Below are 18,539 nucleotides of genomic sequence, written 5' to 3' on the forward strand. Positions count from 1 at the left end.
TAATATGAATCTATTTGATAGAGAATGCTTTGTATTTAAAAATTCATTAAGCTAAAAAGAGAAACATGTTTTTACTTATATTAATGTATTAAAGTTGCCTAGGACTATTATAAAAAGGTTTTTATATCTTACTTTAAAACTGGTTTTCAAGATATACATGTAACGACGTTATTACGAAAATTACTTTAAAATTTTAAAATATATATTAAATGTTTTCCTTGCATCTGTACATAATTATTTGTACTTTGTATCATTGCACATATCAGTGCACATCTGTTCTTAATTAAGGGATCAACGAAGGAGAAACGTCCTTAACGTTTCCTTTATTTAAGAGCCAATTATCACATCCAATTCAATTTTATCATTTATTCATTTTTGTTTGATCATCACCATGCAGGCAAATTACTGAATGGTATAAGGTACTATTCATTTGAAAATGATCTCGGAATGTCTCCTTCTCGTTCTTAGATTAACTTTTGTTGCAGCACCTTGGAGATCAATGTAAGTTGTTAAAAATGTTTGTTTTTTATCTTTGTAAAATATTGAACGTAGTTTCCGCGAAAACCTTCTAGAAATAAAATCATTTATGTGTATTTGTTTAAAAACAACCTTTATAAACATCGTTCGTTCCTTTTGTTAATTATGTTCAACTTAGATGTCAGTGAATGATTTCGAATTATTTTTGAACGGTACTAGCTTTTGCTTTTGTTTTGCTACCTACTCTTATTTTTTTTTAAGATCAATTATTCGAAAACTACATCATTCTGTACTCGTAATGCATACTTTTAGTAAGTTTTCTTTTAACTAATAATTGTAATATAAATTCATTTTAATCATTCTGTAAATTTCAATTCTAAAGGAAATGTTCGATAGGATATACCGGTTTTAGTTGTCAAAGATGTCCGTATCCGAGGTATGGTGATGAATGTAAACAGCGGTGTATATGTAAACCATATTTATGCAGTCACATCAAAGGATGTCAATTACCAGGTAAACATATTCTACAAGTCAATTGACTATACTTTGAATGTGCCTACAATCTATTAGAATTATTACAATATGTAATTTGATTTTATATTGAACCTGATTAAAAATCTTTCGGCAATTTAACTTTGTGTATCAATATTTTTTCCCACAGAATTAATCAAATCATACAATAAAACACACTTTATACTATCAGTTATGACATGAACAGTATTTGACACAACTTTACTGACTTTAAATCATCATTTTTATTACCAATCATTGTGTAGGTTACGTAGTTAAAGCGCGGACTTATAGGAAGGAGGGGTCAATTATTTAGTTGATATTTTTTTAATTAACAAGAATATGCAAAGGATCCCCCTACCCCCGGCTTCGAAAAGTATCCCTTTGACCAACCCCTGTATTTATTATTCGGATCTGTGCATTAAGCAGTTGAACTATCAATTTTGTTTGTCAATCATGCTTTTCAAAACGCATTTGATGGTAGTTGTATATGATACAATGAATTTCAAATATGTTGTGCTTTTTTTATTAAACACATCATGACTTTAAACCTTGTAGACAGATGTCCCGTTGGTTTTACTGGAAAATACTGTGACGAACAGTGTCCATATCCACAGTATGGTATTGGCTGCCAACAGAGCTGCATGTGTTCAAAACAACGCTGTAACGTTTTTACAGGCTGTCCATTTACAAAGACAGGTACTTAATTAATTACAACAACAACAAAAAATACTTAAAACACAAAATCCTTCAAAAGGTTATTCTAAACATTCATATTTATTATTTGTGATAATGCAAGTATTTAACCAATCAAAATTTTTTAAAATAAAAAAATAAGGATTGGTTTTAAGGATATTGTCGACAATCTTCGGTATTTATGTGCTGTCTTTTAATTAATTTTCTCTTGTCTTTATATTTATAAGTGTGCCAATTAAAATTCTTCTTTAATTACAATATGTACCTAAGATTATGTAAATAAATCAGATGTAATGCTAAATAAATTAATTATACATTCGTAAAATGAAATTGAGTTTAACAATCTTACCTCAATTAATGTACATCTCTAATTATATTGAAGTTCGTTAAGATTAGAGGAATATAATTTTTCTTTTTATATTTACATTCCACATATTGTTTGCTTGTAAAGTGTGTTGAAAGATGCGGCAGTTATAACACTGTAAATCACACAGGGTACTAAAATATTAAAATCATTTAAAAAATGTTTTATTATGACGTCACAAACATTGAGCGCTGTAAACTGCAAAGTCACAAGCGAAAATCAAAGTTCACGATTGTGGCTGTTACTGTGGCTCTTCCATTAATATGAACTTACCCTTAGGATAAGATTGGAATTTTAAGGTATAAATGACATTAGCAGACAAGGCATGAAAACAAATGTAAATTTAAGCATTAAATCATGATTTTGTGAAATATACAACCTCATAACTGCAGCAATGTGTGCATACAGATTTTCATAACGCGCTGATGCTCGTTACTCAATTTGTATGCACACACCGCTGCAGTTATGAGACTGTATACTTCAAAACATCATGATTCAATGCTATATTATTGGTAAAGCGGGTAGCGATTCAACAATTAAAAAGTCTTAGTCTGTATAAAAATACGATATTCTTCATTATAACATTTTTTATTAAGTAAATAAGAACAAAAAACCACATCAGACGAATCCTTTCAGCACAGATGTATCCAATTCACACACCGCAAAGATTGTTGATGATGTAAGCCGGGAATCACGTAACCAAACTTCAATCACTCCTGTAATTCCAGGTAGTCATTTAGTATTTATTCAATTATTAAAAGTGATTCCTGATTTACAATATATTATAGAGACACCATATGCACTTTGTTTATATATATATATATATATATATATATATATATATATATATATATATATATATATATATATATATATATATATATATATATATATTATTTCAGGCCTAGTAAGTGAAGCCCGATCAACAACCCGTTTCGAAAATACCGATATTACTGAACAAGTTAAAATCTCGGGTATATGTAATGTAATCCTAAAACGCTTTAACTGATTAAGGTTTTCCGCTGGGAGCGCAAAACCTTACTATTATTCTGAAAAATTTTCAAATTTCTTCTTATTTTTTTTTTTCTTCTAGACGCCAACTTTGATCCTTAATATCTCGCTCGTTTGTTCACCGATTGTTTTGAAATTTTCAGGACTGATAACATGCCGCGTGATGTTGTCGTTGCATATTTTAGTTGAGGAAAATCCCTATCCGGTTTTGAGTTATTCCCCTTTTAGTAAAATTTAACGACTTCTTTTGTCCAGGGGGTTTAGCTTTAACGATGACTGGCAGAGTCTCAAAGATGGGCTGGTTTGGAAGCTAATATATTGAATTTGTGCGAGATATATTTTATTTATTTTTTAAATGCAAATAAAAGGGGTTGTATAGATGTTGAAACAAAGGTAAGAAAAAAAATCAAAAAAATTCGCGTATTTTCCGTGTTAGTTTTCTACATGATAAAAATTTGTATAACATGTATTTTAAAAGTTCTTGGTCTTACTCAGACCTTTCATTCGGTATGCCGAAAAAAGGGCTGGCCCTTATAATTAGGAAGTTAGAGGCGTCCAAAGTTTCTTGTCAATAACTTAAAAAGGAATAAAAATTTCTAATGCATTATTGAAGCAAAGTTGTAAACAAATTAATTTTGAATCCTTCTATAGTATTCAATTTAATGTTTTCGTAATTTATAGTCAGTATTTGCAGAAACAATTGTTGTCAGTTCGGTCCATTTTTGTGGGGGTGCGCACGTTTATGAGGTTATGAAAGGGCTTCTTGTAATGCACTAACTGATACATGTAGTGCGCAAAAATAATTCCACATAAAATTCCTAAATGTTTTTATTCATATGTACATTTTCATTTCATATAGATGAACCTCTTTGACCTTATTTTTGTTGTTTGTTTCATAACTGTGCCCCTGTCTATGTTTAGACGCATTACGAGACTCAGGTAACCGATCGATAGGAGAGTCGCTAGCTGTATTTAGGCCGTCGCCTAGACGATAGTGCATGTGCTTGTAGAGCTGGACGTACACGTTTAACGCGTCGCCCCACTGTGTTACTGTAACAGAGACATTTTGAATTGTTTCAGTACTGGGAGATGTGTTAATAAAATGGTTCCAATGCATGGTAATTAAACTCAACTTTTCTACAATACGTATACACGGCCGTCTTATAAAGCACAATGTGTATTACTGACATGACAAATGTACGCTGGCAATTTAAACGAACGCGGGATTGCTCCCGATAGAACAATTCTTTTAAAGCAAAAAAAAAAAAATACTGATTTGCGATGGATATAATATAATTATCATCGTGTAGATGATTTTAAAAAGTGAACTTAATATTCGTATACGATAATATTTGAATCCAAAGCCGCTAGTTTTAAGTTACGGTTATTAGGGATATTAATTATGACTTGCCCCGCGTTTCAGGTTTTTTACTTGCAAAACATCTACAAACGAAAATACCAAACAACCTTCAGCAGCAACTTATAAATTATTTATTCCATACACAATTCTAAAGAGGTAATTAAATAAATTTTATAAATGCTTTATACTTGTATACATTCGCTATCTTCCATGGAAAAAAGTGGCATGGAAAAAGTGTTGTTCAATGTTCATCAAATACGCTGTAGCCTTAGCAATCGAAAATAATTAGCAAACTGTATATTGATAGATTGACATATCAACAAACATTCAGACCCGCAATGTGTTTTTTTACAAGTTCTATAAAATGTAGACTCAATGACTGAAGTCTTTACCGTTTTCCGTGTTGGTTATTTTGACTCACGTGTGTACGTTATGTGTAGCCATATAGATGAACATTTTAAGATTTTAATTTTTATAAGAAATTGTGTACATGCAGAGCAATGCAATGCTATGACAATTAAATTCCAACAATGTATATGGTGAGGCAGGTCAGACTGATACTGGTTTTGCTTGTTCTACAAATAGCGAATGTAAGACGAAGTATTTGGGTGTTATATTTTAAACAAATATAAGTATTGCTTTTGTCCTTTACAAAAATTTAGATTATTGATAATCAAAATTTGTACATGACAACTATTATCCTTATTTCCCGGGATGTCCGTAAGGATTTTACCGGCAACGTCCAGTCCAGAAAGGTTTGGGACGATTACCGACAATAAAATTAGCACCACCAATAAGGACCACTGTACAACTCGATCGACACTCGGCTGTACTATAACCCGATCAACACTCGGGTGGTAGCCCTCAGTTTGGTAAAAGTAACCGAGTAAAGTCCAATCAGCGTTTCAACATTTATTAAGGATCTGACAGTAATTTTGATACAGATCGGTGATATCGGGACGGCTGTCCGATTCCGATTATTGTACAAAAGAATTTCAACAGTATATAAAACAAAAATTATGTAACATGTGTAAAACGATAAATGAATAATAGCTCAGACTATGACACCTGAGTTAATCCCTAAGTAAATTACCTAGCCAATTAATTCCCTTTGAAGTATATAATGCCTGTAAATGCTTTTAGCAAAATAAAGATGACAGGTGTGGAAATTCAATTATCTAAAACTCTAAGACATGTGACGTTTTTACTATCATGAAGTTAGATAAACGAGTAAATGAGATTAATTAACATTTGAACCTAACAAAAGCTTTTTCCAAACAATAGCCATATTGAAACCATGAGAAAGTATTTTGATTAAAATCGCGCTAAAATTTAGAAGAAAAACAAAATAAACAGAAGTAAAATCTTTGACACGATAACATGTCCTTTACAAAAATTTAGATTATTGATAATCAAAATTTGTACATGACAACTCCTCCCTGCTACAAAAAGTTTGGTCCCCAAACTTAAACTAATAAAATTTAAGCTCATTTTACACATGCCGCATATATGAAACAATTTCCTCTACGCAAAACTATAATTGACAGTCCACATTACAAAAAGACTAAAAAGTTAATGTTATATTGTTATGATTTAAGCACAAAGTCAATTCCGAATTTCTTTATCCGCCGATGTTCTTTACGTAAAAACTCTCTGTCGATCTCCGATTCTGTCCTGCATACACAACTTCTTTTAATAGATCGCAAGATGATGTGTTCCATTTCATAATTGTCCAGAAGCCACTGGTACTCCGAAATTATGGATCGCATTTTCCTTCCGTCCGAAACAACGCCACTTAAACAAACCGTATAAAATTTAATTTTGTCGTCTTTATCTTCCAGTTCCGACGAAAGTTGTTTCACTTTTGAATCTAGTTGCAAGTTGTCCGTTTTCAAAGTCGCGATAGTTTCTTGAAATTTCTTCATATTTGCTTTTAAATCTAACATGAAAACAGACTTATCACTAACATATTGTTTAAAAGCGGCGTCACTTAACTTAGAAAACGGAAGTGCTCTGACGAGTTTCTTTCTTTCGTTGTGTTCTCGGAGTCGCTGAAAATCTCGTTTTCTTTTCGGTTCGGTTTTATATACAGTGCGGGATCCTATGTTTCCGCACGCTCTGCCAAAATGTCCTTCCTGTCCACATCGGTGACATCGTTTTTCCAAAGCGTTGCAGGCGTTGTAATGCCGTCGATTACATCTACTGCACACCGGCGCCGAAAACTGCCACTGTGGTCGGAAATGCATGTCAGTCCATGTTGAGGCTGTGGGTCCTGGTAAGTTGAGGTTTGGGGAAAACTCGCTTGTCCGGAGGTCCGTGGATCGTACCCGGATTCCCCACCAATTATCCTTATTTCCCGGGATGTCCGTAAGGATTTTACCGGCAACGTCCAGTCCAGAAAGGTTTGGGACGATTACCGACAATAAAATTAGCATCACCAATAAGGACCACTGTACAACTCGATCGACACTCGGCTGTACTATAACCCGATCAACACTCGGGTGGTAGCCCTCAGTTTGGTAAAAGTAACCGAGTAAAGTCCAATCAGCGTTTCAACATTTATTAAGGATCTGACAGTAATTTTGATACAGATCGGTGATATCGGGACGGCTGTCCGATTCCGACTATTGTACAGAAGAATTTCAACAGTATATAAAACAAAAATTATGTAACATGTGTAAAACGATAAATGAATAATAACTCAGACTATGACACCTGAGTTAATCCCTAAGTAAATTACCTAGCCAATTAATTCCCTTTGAAGTATATAATGCCTGTAAATGCTTTTAGCAAAATAAAGATGACAGATGTGGAAATTCAATTATCTAAAACTCTAAGACATGTGACGTTTTTACTATCATGAAGTTAGATAAACGAGTAAATGAGATTAATTAACATTTGAACCTAACAAAAGCTTTTTCCAAACAATAGCCATATTGAAACCCTGAGAAAGTATTTTGATTAAAATCGCGCTAAAATTTAGAAGAAAAACAAAATAAACAGAAGTAAAATCTTTGACACGATACGTTCTTAAAAGCTTGCATTACTCAACACAGTATTTTATTGGAATCATTCTTAGTTACCTTAACTGCATATGTACCGCTCGGTCTGTATCCCGGTAAAATTGACTACCATCCGAAATTTTTCATACAAGGTCTACAGACTTGCAGCTAACATCTATACTACTATATTAAAATAATAGACTCGAATTTTTTGTCTTTAATACCGATAAATCGGAAGAGTATCGTCTTTTGTTTTATATATTTTAAACATCACTGATACTTGAAGATTACCAATTTTTTTTTAATTTTTGTCGATTAAGCTTCGCTAATTAATAATCGCCGAAAATTCCTCAAAAAATTCCGGAAATCACCTGGATTTGTTGTATTTTACAATCTTGCGCGTGCGCATTTCAATCACGCTGAAGGCTGAAGGCTGAACACCCCTGACTATCCAACCAGAGAAGACAAAAGTGAGTACGAAGTTGATATATATTTGTTATTTTATAATTTTTCTCATAAGAAGTCATAAATAAATGCGAACAGAATATATAGCAAATTTCCAATGAAAATTAACACGTTTTTATAGACACCAATCCACACTTTCAAAATTTACGTCCCTTGGCCGCCATCTTTGGGGGAAAACCCCATAGATTTCAAAGATTTTTCTCATAATAAATCATATACATAGGCCTTTATACGAACAGAATATATAGCAAATTTCCAATGAAAATTTACACGTATTTGTATAAACCAATACACTTTCCAAAAGTTTTGTCCCTTGGCCGTCATCATTGGGGAAAACCCATAGATTCTCCAAGTAGCTTTTGTAGTTTAGAGGTTTGCTACTCTATCGTTTGAAGTATGAAGTCTGTTTCCTTTGTGTATTTTGAATGCCCTAGGATTGGGCAACCCACAGATCAAAGAAATAAATTTAATTCGGGGAGATTTAATCATAGGACGCCCTATTATTTGGTTGCTTTATAAAGAAGAGGAAAGTTGTTGCTTTTTCCCGTTTTGACCTTTCGGTTGACACCGCAAAGGGAAACAACTTTTGTAAAGTGTGGATTGGACTTCTGAGTTTATCCAAGCAAATACGAATAATGTGAAAACATAAACAAAAGGGAAAGAAGTATTTAACTCCATGCAAAAAATTTACATATTTCTTACGAGAGTGTAGACACACATGTAGAATGGTCTATCGTTATAATGATAAATGCCCCATGGACCCAGTTTAACAAGAGAATGTGGTCGGTGTATTTTCTCTGTAGGAAAGAAAATAAGGGAAGACAACTCTTACACTGTACATTTACAAGAAAAATCTGTAGAGTTCTGAAAGTCAACATGGTGTGTAAATTTGAAACGAGTAAAAAAGTTGCTCAATTTAAGAATTGTATAAATCTTCCATTATGAAGTGTTTAAATCTTCCATTATATATATCACATTTTTAGAAAAAGGTATTTACAGTCTCTGTAAGGTTTGTTTAATAAATAAAACAAATATTTTCAATGCAACTTCATTACTTTTCTCCAAAATTGTTTGCAGTGATTCTGCAATTTTCTGCTACATTACTGGTATGAGGAAGGCATTTCATCTGTGGTGAGGGCCTGTCCTGAGACACAGTTAGATTATTCTAACTAAGGAGAGTGTAGTGAAATTAATAGCATTGCTTTGTTATATAAATGTCAACAATACCGTGAACACCCCTGAGTTACCTGGGGCCCAGGTATAACCAGTCAAATCCTATACCCATGTTGTCAACAACGCATACCTCCTGTCTTTGTGTTCATTTTCCAGCCTCTTTACCTGCGTGTATGTTCATGCATATGTACCATGCATTCGAAGCTGTTATTTATACTCTGTCACGGGTTTTTGCTTCCACCACTTTTCGCTTGATATTTCGATAATAATAAATACCTTTATGCTCAAACTACGTTCATCCACTAATATGAAAAATGTCCAGATTATCTGTTTTGAAACGCCCCCTCTACCTCTTCAGGTTTCATTACACATCCCAAAATATAAAGTCTACGGAGATTTTACATTGCATCAACCATTATTAAGCCCCGATTATAACGTTGAAAAATTGCGCATTGTCCCAAGTACTTCCGAATAGAAAAAAAAATGTAAAAATTTCCCATTATAAATCTGCGTAAGAAATTTATTTTTGTCCCTGTAAATTTTTTTGAGTGAAAAGGGATAATTTATCAATGAAGTTATCTTGGATATTTTCCATTTCATCGATTTCAACTGTACTTCTTTCACAGGTATGTGTATTTTTATTAAAAATCATCTAAAAGTGATGGAAGCAGTAACTTGGGACAGACTATAAATACTAAAATACTTTCTTAAGTGGTTCATGTGAGACATGCATCACACTATCATAAAAGTAATACATTTTGTATTGCAGAAAAAAAACATGTACATGTACCCAGCTTTAGTGGATTAAGTAACTTTTTACTGTGCAACGCTTAGATGTGCCATGCATTTCCAAAATGGACCATCAAAGAAAGCATTTTATTGTTCATATTTAAATTCACCTCCAAAAATTTCTTTTCACTGTCATTTTTAAAAAGTGGGTGAAATCTGTTAATTATTGTTATTCTTCAGTACATTATATAGTTGGGACAGCCTGTTCATCTAAAATAATTCTGTCAATGCTGCTCAGGGTTGTGGTTAACAATTGAAATCTTAGGGGTCATGTGTCTATGGGCCTACAGTTAAACCTACAGGCCCACATACTACATCAATTCATTCTATTAGAAATAAACAGTGTGAAAAAACATTTGTACGTCGTATATCATTATCAAGTCGTACACATAATCAATTTTTTTTACAGTGTGCATGTCTCTGTAACACAATAACGTTGAACTCATGACAGGATATAAAGTAAATAAGTTTTAAATCATAATTATTGCTTATATTCTGCATTCAAATAAACTGTTAAGTCCAACATGAAACAGGTGCATGCTTCGGACAACGGATATTGTTTAACAAACATTGACCACATGACGAATCAACAGGTGTATGATTATGTAATTCTGAATACACTGGCGAGAAATTGTTTGATGCAAGGTCAGGTCAGGATTAATATTATAATACATGGTAATAAAATAATAGCGTATTTTTTATGCTTAGTGTATATTGTACACTCAAACAACTCGCTTAATATGAGATATCGGCAGTCATGCCCTCGCGGCATTCAGAAATGTACTCTGAAAAAAAATGTATAATATTCACCCCTTAAAATGGCACGGTCACTCAAAATATATGTTTTACTTTTTGATTATGACACCGGAAATAAAAAGAGCTACATGAAATTTCATCATACGGAAGGTTTCACGCATCATGTCATCACCTATCAATTTTCAGGTCATTAAAACTCATCCAGAAATTGCACATGTAAACAAACCGAGTTATTTTGGATATTGGTTTAGAGTCACGTGATTGCAATTTCTTTCTTTAAATAGTTACAGTGGGATTGACACACTGATAAAACAACTCAATTTGAAGCTATTCAATATCTATGGTAAGAAATATACATTTTAAGAGAGTGCATCTTAATAAATATATGGTTCATGAAGACATCATGTTTCATTGAGAGGTTTCTGGCTCATGAGGTATGCCACACTGCAGTATTTACATTCCCTTGCGCTTGCATGGCTCATCAATCGAAAGAAAAACTCAATATTTTTGTGTTGACCCAACGTGTAATTCTATTTTCTCTTTCTAATTTCATTTATTTACTTTGGAACACTGTAATTTTTCAATAGTTCATCTTTTTACATGATATATAAATTTTGTGAAAATCATGTAAAAATTTGATATTTCACAGGGCGAAAAACCATCTTTAAGCAAGTCCTTAAAGGTGGCTTAAAGGTGACTTAAAGGAGCTTAAAGGCTATACAACATTTAAGCCGCCTTTAAGTCACCTTTAAGCAAGTGCTTATAGGTCCTTAATGTCCAAACTTCTTTAAGCTACCTTTAAGCCACCTTTAAGCCACCTTTAAGCATCTTTAAGTGGCATTTACGCTCTCTTTACACTGCCTTTACACTGTCTTTAAGTGGCCTTCAAGTCAATATTGATCAAGCTGAACAATAAAAACATATATTAAATGCAAAAGCTCTTTTATAGAGATGGGAGGGGGTCATCCGAGTGAAAATATAATTTCCAAGGCAGGGGGGGGGGGGGGGGGTCCCAGGCGGTTTTAATCGTCGCTCCATTAAACACAGATCGCTATCATCAGCACCGCTCCGATGGACACAGATTGCCGTTATAAAATTCTTTATAATTTGTTGGGGGTTTCAAAATTATTGTAGGGATGAGCGCAGTCTCTGTATCTTAATATGTGCATAAAACTAATTAAAGTATGTTTGTTTCCTATTATAAATTAATCGGTGAAAAAAATATCTCTCTCTCTCTCTTTCTCTCTCTCTCTCTCTCTCTCTCTCTCTCTCTCTCTCTCTTTTTCTATCAGTTCATCTGGTTATTAAACAAAATAAAGATAATGAACCAAAAATGCATGATTTAATTTGATAATCGGTTTAAGGTTTGTATTTTTTTTTTCAATTTTCATTATTTCTAACTCTAGATCTGCTAGATACATGTTAAAGATGAAAAGACTCTCAACTGCCTTTGTTATATCGGGCAGGATATTACTGCTTTGTTTGTCTAGACATAGTTTTGTTCGTTTGTGTATATCTAATTAGAGTCTATTGTTTGTCCAACTTAAGAAAACCCCTGGAACTAACACAGAATATACAAGATATACACAACAGTTGTGTCGTGTGCCCAGGTGCATGTTTGTGTATATCTAATTAAAGTCTATTGTTTGTCCAACTTAAGAAAACCCCTGGAACTAACACAGAATATACAAGATATACACAACAGGTGTGTCGTGTGCCCAGGTGCACGTCAGGGTTTCTAAAGGCGTTGAATCTTAGTATGTACGAGTATACGATAAGTCTAGTGAATAAAAGTTAATTTACATTTGTAATTCATTTTCAAAGTATTATTTCCTAGCTCTGGGTTTCAAATATGTTACGTCTACAAATTAACGATACATGTATGTAAGAGTAAAATCTTGAGGCTAATTAATTAATGTACCGGTGATCATAAATAGGGGTTGATTATTTAAATATATGTATAAGGGTAAATATGTCAAATATACCCGGCCTGGCACATCATACAATTGTATAGTTTAAAAATCATGTACATACAATTACATGTAAATATTTAAACATATTGGAACGGCGCCGCGATCATGAAAACCGGGAAATTGCGGGAAATTGAACAAATACCCTAATAGTATCAATGCATTTAATAAAAGAAATGATTTCATTTTCTTTCTTACATTTTTATAGCTATAAATTAGATGAATTACGTATATCTACTCGGTTTAAATTTATTAACTATGAAAGCCTACTATAGTGAACCTAACGGTTTCCATTTAGGTATAATATATTTTTGTTCACTGAAGACCAAGTTCCGTATTTCATTCTAAATACATGCATGCATGTAATTTATAAATTAGATATAATTGATTGTTACAAACTGAATGGTTTGTCAAAATCTTTTCAAGTAAACACATTCAATACAGTGATTCAATATCCACTGATATATAGGATATAAAAACACTTATAAATATGTAAGATGCCGTGGCGCAGAGGATGTGTGGTTATCCTAGTAAACTAAGGGTCCCGGGTTCAATTCTCACCGCGGCCGTTTTTTTTTTTGTTTTTTTTTTCCGTTTTTCTTTCTAGAACAAAAACCGTTTTAATACCTTTTCTTTCATAAAGTTAATACATTTGGAAATTAAGCACAATATTGAATTAAATTTTTTTTAATGGCTTAAAGGTGGCTTAAAGGTAGCTTAAAGGTGGCTTAAAGGTGGCTTAAAGAAGTTTGGACATTAAGGACCTATAAGTTGTCCTTAAAGGTGGCTTAAAGGTGGCTTAAAGATAGTCTTTAAGCTGCCTTTAAGCCATCTTTACGCTTTCTTTAAGCCATCTTTAAGCAATACATATAGCTTAAAGGTAGCTTAAAGGTGGCTTAAAGATCGTCTTTAAGCTACCTTTAAACACCTTTAAGCTATCTTTAAGGAGGACTTAAAGATGGTCATTCATCCTGTGTTTGCTGAATCATGGGTTTGTGCCTTAACATCTCCCATTAATTTTGATCAAATTTTGGCTGAATATAGGTGTGAATTATACACAGGACTTCAAGGTACTCAATTTAAGAAATATTAAAAAAAAAAAACCCCAAATACAATCCTATTCTGGGAAACCTGGTCATTATTGCAGCAAGAAGTACTTTCATGTTCCTTCTTTCCTACATAAGATACTGTTGCTTGGCTTATCTAAGATAATGGTAATTTATGTTTCCCACATGTTTTAAACTTAATCATGTATAAACAAGAGGCCCATGGGCCACATCGCTCACCTGAGCAACTATTGTCAATTACTCTATACAACCCAAACAGCTTTAACAAATCAAAAATATCTCTACAAACTTAGTTTCTTTATATTAATTTTTTCAAACATTTCTAACTTTGAGATTTTCCTTCAAAGATTTTCAAATGTAAGATTTACAGTAAATATTTTTGTTTTCATCAAATTAATTCAAAATATTTCTGATTTGTTGCAGCCCTAATACAACAGTATTAATTTATATACTTCCTTATAATGATATGATGCATAAATGGTCAACAAGCTGCACAGGCTGGTCTAATGTTCATTCTGTATCCATACATAATTATGTCGTCAAGCTTTTTATAAAACACTGTTTAAAAGATACATAAATTCTTGGACAATGCAATTACCCGAACAAATTGGCAACATCTCTCAGACTCCTTTTTTTTTTTAGAAAAGCAAAATGATGACCATATGATAAGTCAGTATTTATGGTTAACATAGAATAAGATTTATCGGAATGGCTATAATCATTTAATTGTGCTAAGTAAATTTTATTTTTGTATTAATTTAGATGTCACATGAGGAATCCAGAGATGTCCTTCCAATACAGTGCCAATTACAAAAAGTTATAAATGCTCTGCACAGATTTAGGCACAATGTTAACAAGAGTGCTTTAGCATTAGAGATCTGGGAAAACACCAACAAGAAAAATGAAATTAAAGAAGAAACAGTTGAGCTTCAGAGACTGATTGAAATTGAATTAAACTCCATAATCAAACTTACAAGTACTGCAAAAGCAGAATCCTCAACTCTACACAACAAAGTCAGAGAATTGCAAAGTAAAGTTGCTCATCTAGAAGAAGAATTAAAGGACAAAAGCAAACAATGTGAAAATCTACAGCAGCAAGTTGATGAACTCAACTTCAAAGACATTGATGCTGAGATGATTTCAGAGCCCAAAAGACAGTTGGAATCTGAAACGGATGAAAAGAATTCACAAGACTTTTGAATTCATGCAGTCAAACTGTGGGATAACTTTGTGTTTGATTTAAGAATGCAGTTGCATTTTGACCGAAATGCCTTTTTGCCTATTTTTTTAACTTATCTTCAAAGAGATTGAAGATTTTCAAAGATATTGAAGAAGATTGTGTTGTAATTTGATGACAAACAGTTCTGTGAAGTCTTCTGAGCAGCACCTGTAATCAGATTAAGGTGTGTAATATTACAGTTCAGATTTTTTCCGCTACATTGATAACAATTTCATATATAGATAGAAATACCTTCTTTCTCAACACTAAGAAAGTTATCAAGTATTCTTAGATCTTACAAATATTGTTTATTCTATTGATTGTAGTATACACACTATATATTATAGTGTATATATTCTCTCTCTCTCTCTCTCTCTCTCTCTCTCTCTCTCTCTCTCTCTCTCTGTGCATGGTTTTATAAAGTTATATCCTTCCAAAGCCTTCATAGACTCAAACAAATGTAAGGCTCTTGCTTACACAACACCAAGTTGCATGGTTTCGTAATATAGAGCAGCATTCCTGGAAACATAGCATTATTCAATAATTGTAATATTTTAAATTCATTTTGTTGATATATCCCTTGAATTTTAATATTTCTAGGACTTATAACATCTTGAGAACAGTCCTACATTATATATAGTCATATCCATGCTGCATCATTAACACTTTTTATTTAAGATGGCTGGAGGGTTGTGGTAATTTTTACACTATTTTGGTCTTTGATAGAAGAAGACCTCAATTTAAAGATATGTATATAAAATGATGAAATTTTAGAACTAATTAAATTATATGAGATTTTTCCTCTTGAAAGCTTTAATGTGTGGCATTCATCGATATAAAAAGTTCTTTGGCTTCAGTTAAACAATAAATTTTGAAATAACGATAAACTAAAATAACTTGATAAACAATACATGTGTATTTTAAATTTGATTTAAATAACACCATTGTTAGCCAAATTCCATAAGCTAATGTAAATATTATTTTATATATATATATATATATATATATATATATATATATATATATATATATATATATATATATATATATATATATATATATATATATATATATATAATGATATCTCATAATTGTTTTATGATAATCTATTCTCAATATTGCTTTGTGATTACATTTGAACAATAAAATGCTTTCTTTGGTGATTCATTCGGGATATGAAGGTAGGGACATTGCTGAAAAAATACATAACCCACTATCATGGGTTATGTAATTTTTTTTGGCAATGATCGCTACCTTCATAACCGGTATAAATCATCAACAAAGTATTTCATTGTTTATATTAACATCTTTCTTTTAACAAATTAATAAATTGATTATGAAATGTAAGTAAAATTCACTAAATTACTGTTAATGTACATAAGTACATTAGCTAAAAGAATCAGCCAAATCGTTTCCTGTGAGACTTTGATTCTAACATCATCTTGATTATTTCGTGTAGTACGTGATTTTTCTTAGGTCACTGTAGGTTTCGACCAATCGATAAGCAGGACGTGTCAATTTTTAGCCGCTATAGATTTAGACCAATCAATAAGCAGGATGTGTAGATTTCCGTCTGGCTGTTTCTATAGAGCTATAAAATAACTTTCTGTTAAAATAGAGGGAACATTACTTGGTAGATGTTAATATATGATTATATTAATTTTAATCATCATATTTTGTTCCATCTGACACTTTAATTGATCTTATCTCAATATTCTTCTTTGTTTTTTTTAAAGTTAAAATGCAAATAAACTAAAAAGTATAAAAAGATTATATTATAATTTCAAACCGATATTGTTTGAGCTTCTGATAATATTAATTCATAATGTAATTCCTGGAATGCTTAACATTTACTATAGATGCTTCAATTGTATAATTAGACATAAGTTCACCAAACATATGTTGGCTGTAAAAGTCAGAAATTTGTTTAAGCTCATTAAATAAAAGGAGAGGGAGGAGAATACAGAGTTTACTCATATGATTAGAGATTTCTGGTGAAAATGTATATTACCGTATTTTTCGGGGCATATGTCAATGTTGGGCACAGGCCGAATTGCTCATTTTCAGACAAAATTCAGGAAAAATCCTTAAACAAGCCGAATTGGGGTATAAACCGATATTCAATTGATGATTACTATAGTGAAAGTATAACCACTGATTAAGGAAGTCATCGTTTTTAGTATATGCTTTCAGAATATCAATGTAGAAATTTAAAAGAGTAATTAAAGTTATTAAATTTGCTAAACATATATATTTTAAGCAATTTTAAAAAATATATCTGTTTTGTGGCTGTAGTTGTTGTTGTAGTTTTCCCACAATAAAACCCAAGTTTACCTCCTTAAAATGTTTTTTATGGCGTCAAGCGAAGCTCGAAAGCCATCTAGGGATCGTACGTCCACCGGAAGTGTAAGGAGCTGAACAACGCATGCTATCAATAAATCCGCGAAAATGAGTGCGACGTTTTCTTTTGTATTTGAGGAATAAAAGAATACTTGCTTCGATTTAGAACAGAACTGTACGTCAATATAACAAGTTGGCAGATAGAAAAAATAGTTGATGTCTTTGACAATGTTCATATTTTATTGTAAACAATATGTCTTGGTTTCAGCGGATGAATACTTCACACACTTGCGATAGTTAGGCCAACGTACTCAATTTGTTTATAAAATATACCTGCCTGCAAAACAGATTATTTTGAATCCATATCGAATGTTGACTATGTACACATGCTTGATCTTTTAGAAACAAAAAACTTCCTGCACAGAACTATATCTACAACAAAAAGTAACTTTAAACCAACTAGCCTACTTTCACTTTTAACTGTAAACGATATGAATGGGTGCCTTCTTATATCTACCCGTGATCTTTTCGGTCCGGTCATTTGGACCCATGTGATTTTTAAATCAATTGATAATAAGAGACAGAGTTTTTATCAGCAATGTACAATATATAGAATTAAATACAATCATACTTTTAATACTTATTAATTTTCTATTTGAATAGAGAAATAAAAATCTACAATGTTTTAACTCCAAGGATATTTCTATTAAAACTTTTAAGTAACATTCAAAACTTTCTAGAAATAAGGTGAGTCAATTTGTAATGAATTAAAATTTTATTAATTTTGTGATAAAAACATAATTTTTATTTATCTGAAAGTAGTTGACAGATGTATTTTGTCTAATATATTTGTTTTTAAAAACGAAGTATAATTAATACCAATTTTTAAATGAATGGTCAATAACCAAATGAAAATGGTTTTTGATAATAAAACAAATCGCAGTTCATTTTGATATTTTTATTATTTTAGTTGACTGCATAAAATCTATATTAAATTTTATTTATGTTAATTTAATTGACCACCCGCCTCAATTTAAAAAAAAATTTAATCTCCAGCAAAACAATAAGAAAAGTTGGTCTCATGTTATTGTACATACATTTCTTAAGAGTTACAGAATCATAATTTGTTTAAGGATTTTTTTAATCAAGTCTATATGTGATCAATGATGGAATACCATAAATTATTTTGACTTTTTAAAAAAGTTGTTCAGATTTGTACTCTTCAAATTAACTTCAACTCGACACCATGTGGCCCTTCAGGCCTTTGATTTTTAGGCTGGGCTTTGCTGAAAGCAGAGTCCTGGCTGTAGGCAGGCAAATCGCCAATGATACTATAAATA

General features: G+C 32.0%; 2 long non-coding RNA genes across 2 annotated transcripts in view; both read left to right on the plus strand.

Annotated features, from left to right (window-relative positions):
- Positions 1 to 732: 732 nt before the first annotated feature.
- On the plus strand, positions 733 to 1,686 carry LOC105329137 (uncharacterized). The gene is made up of 2 exons (XR_010708963.1): positions 733 to 990; positions 1,546 to 1,686. It is a non-coding gene; the product is annotated as an uncharacterized lncRNA (long non-coding RNA).
- An 839-nt stretch (positions 1,687 to 2,525) lies between these two features.
- LOC117686145 (uncharacterized) overlaps positions 2,526 to 18,539 on the plus strand; it is a 34,950-nt gene continuing 18,936 nt past the window's right edge. The window contains exon 1 of the long non-coding RNA XR_010709836.1: positions 2,526 to 2,775. This is a non-coding gene — a long non-coding RNA (uncharacterized lncRNA). The remainder of the gene's footprint in view (positions 2,776 to 18,539) is intronic.

The sequence above is a fragment of the Magallana gigas genome, chromosome 9, assembly GCF_963853765.1.
Source record: "Magallana gigas chromosome 9, xbMagGiga1.1, whole genome shotgun sequence".
In the NCBI taxonomy this organism is placed as follows: Eukaryota; Metazoa; Mollusca; class Bivalvia; order Ostreida; family Ostreidae; genus Magallana; species Magallana gigas.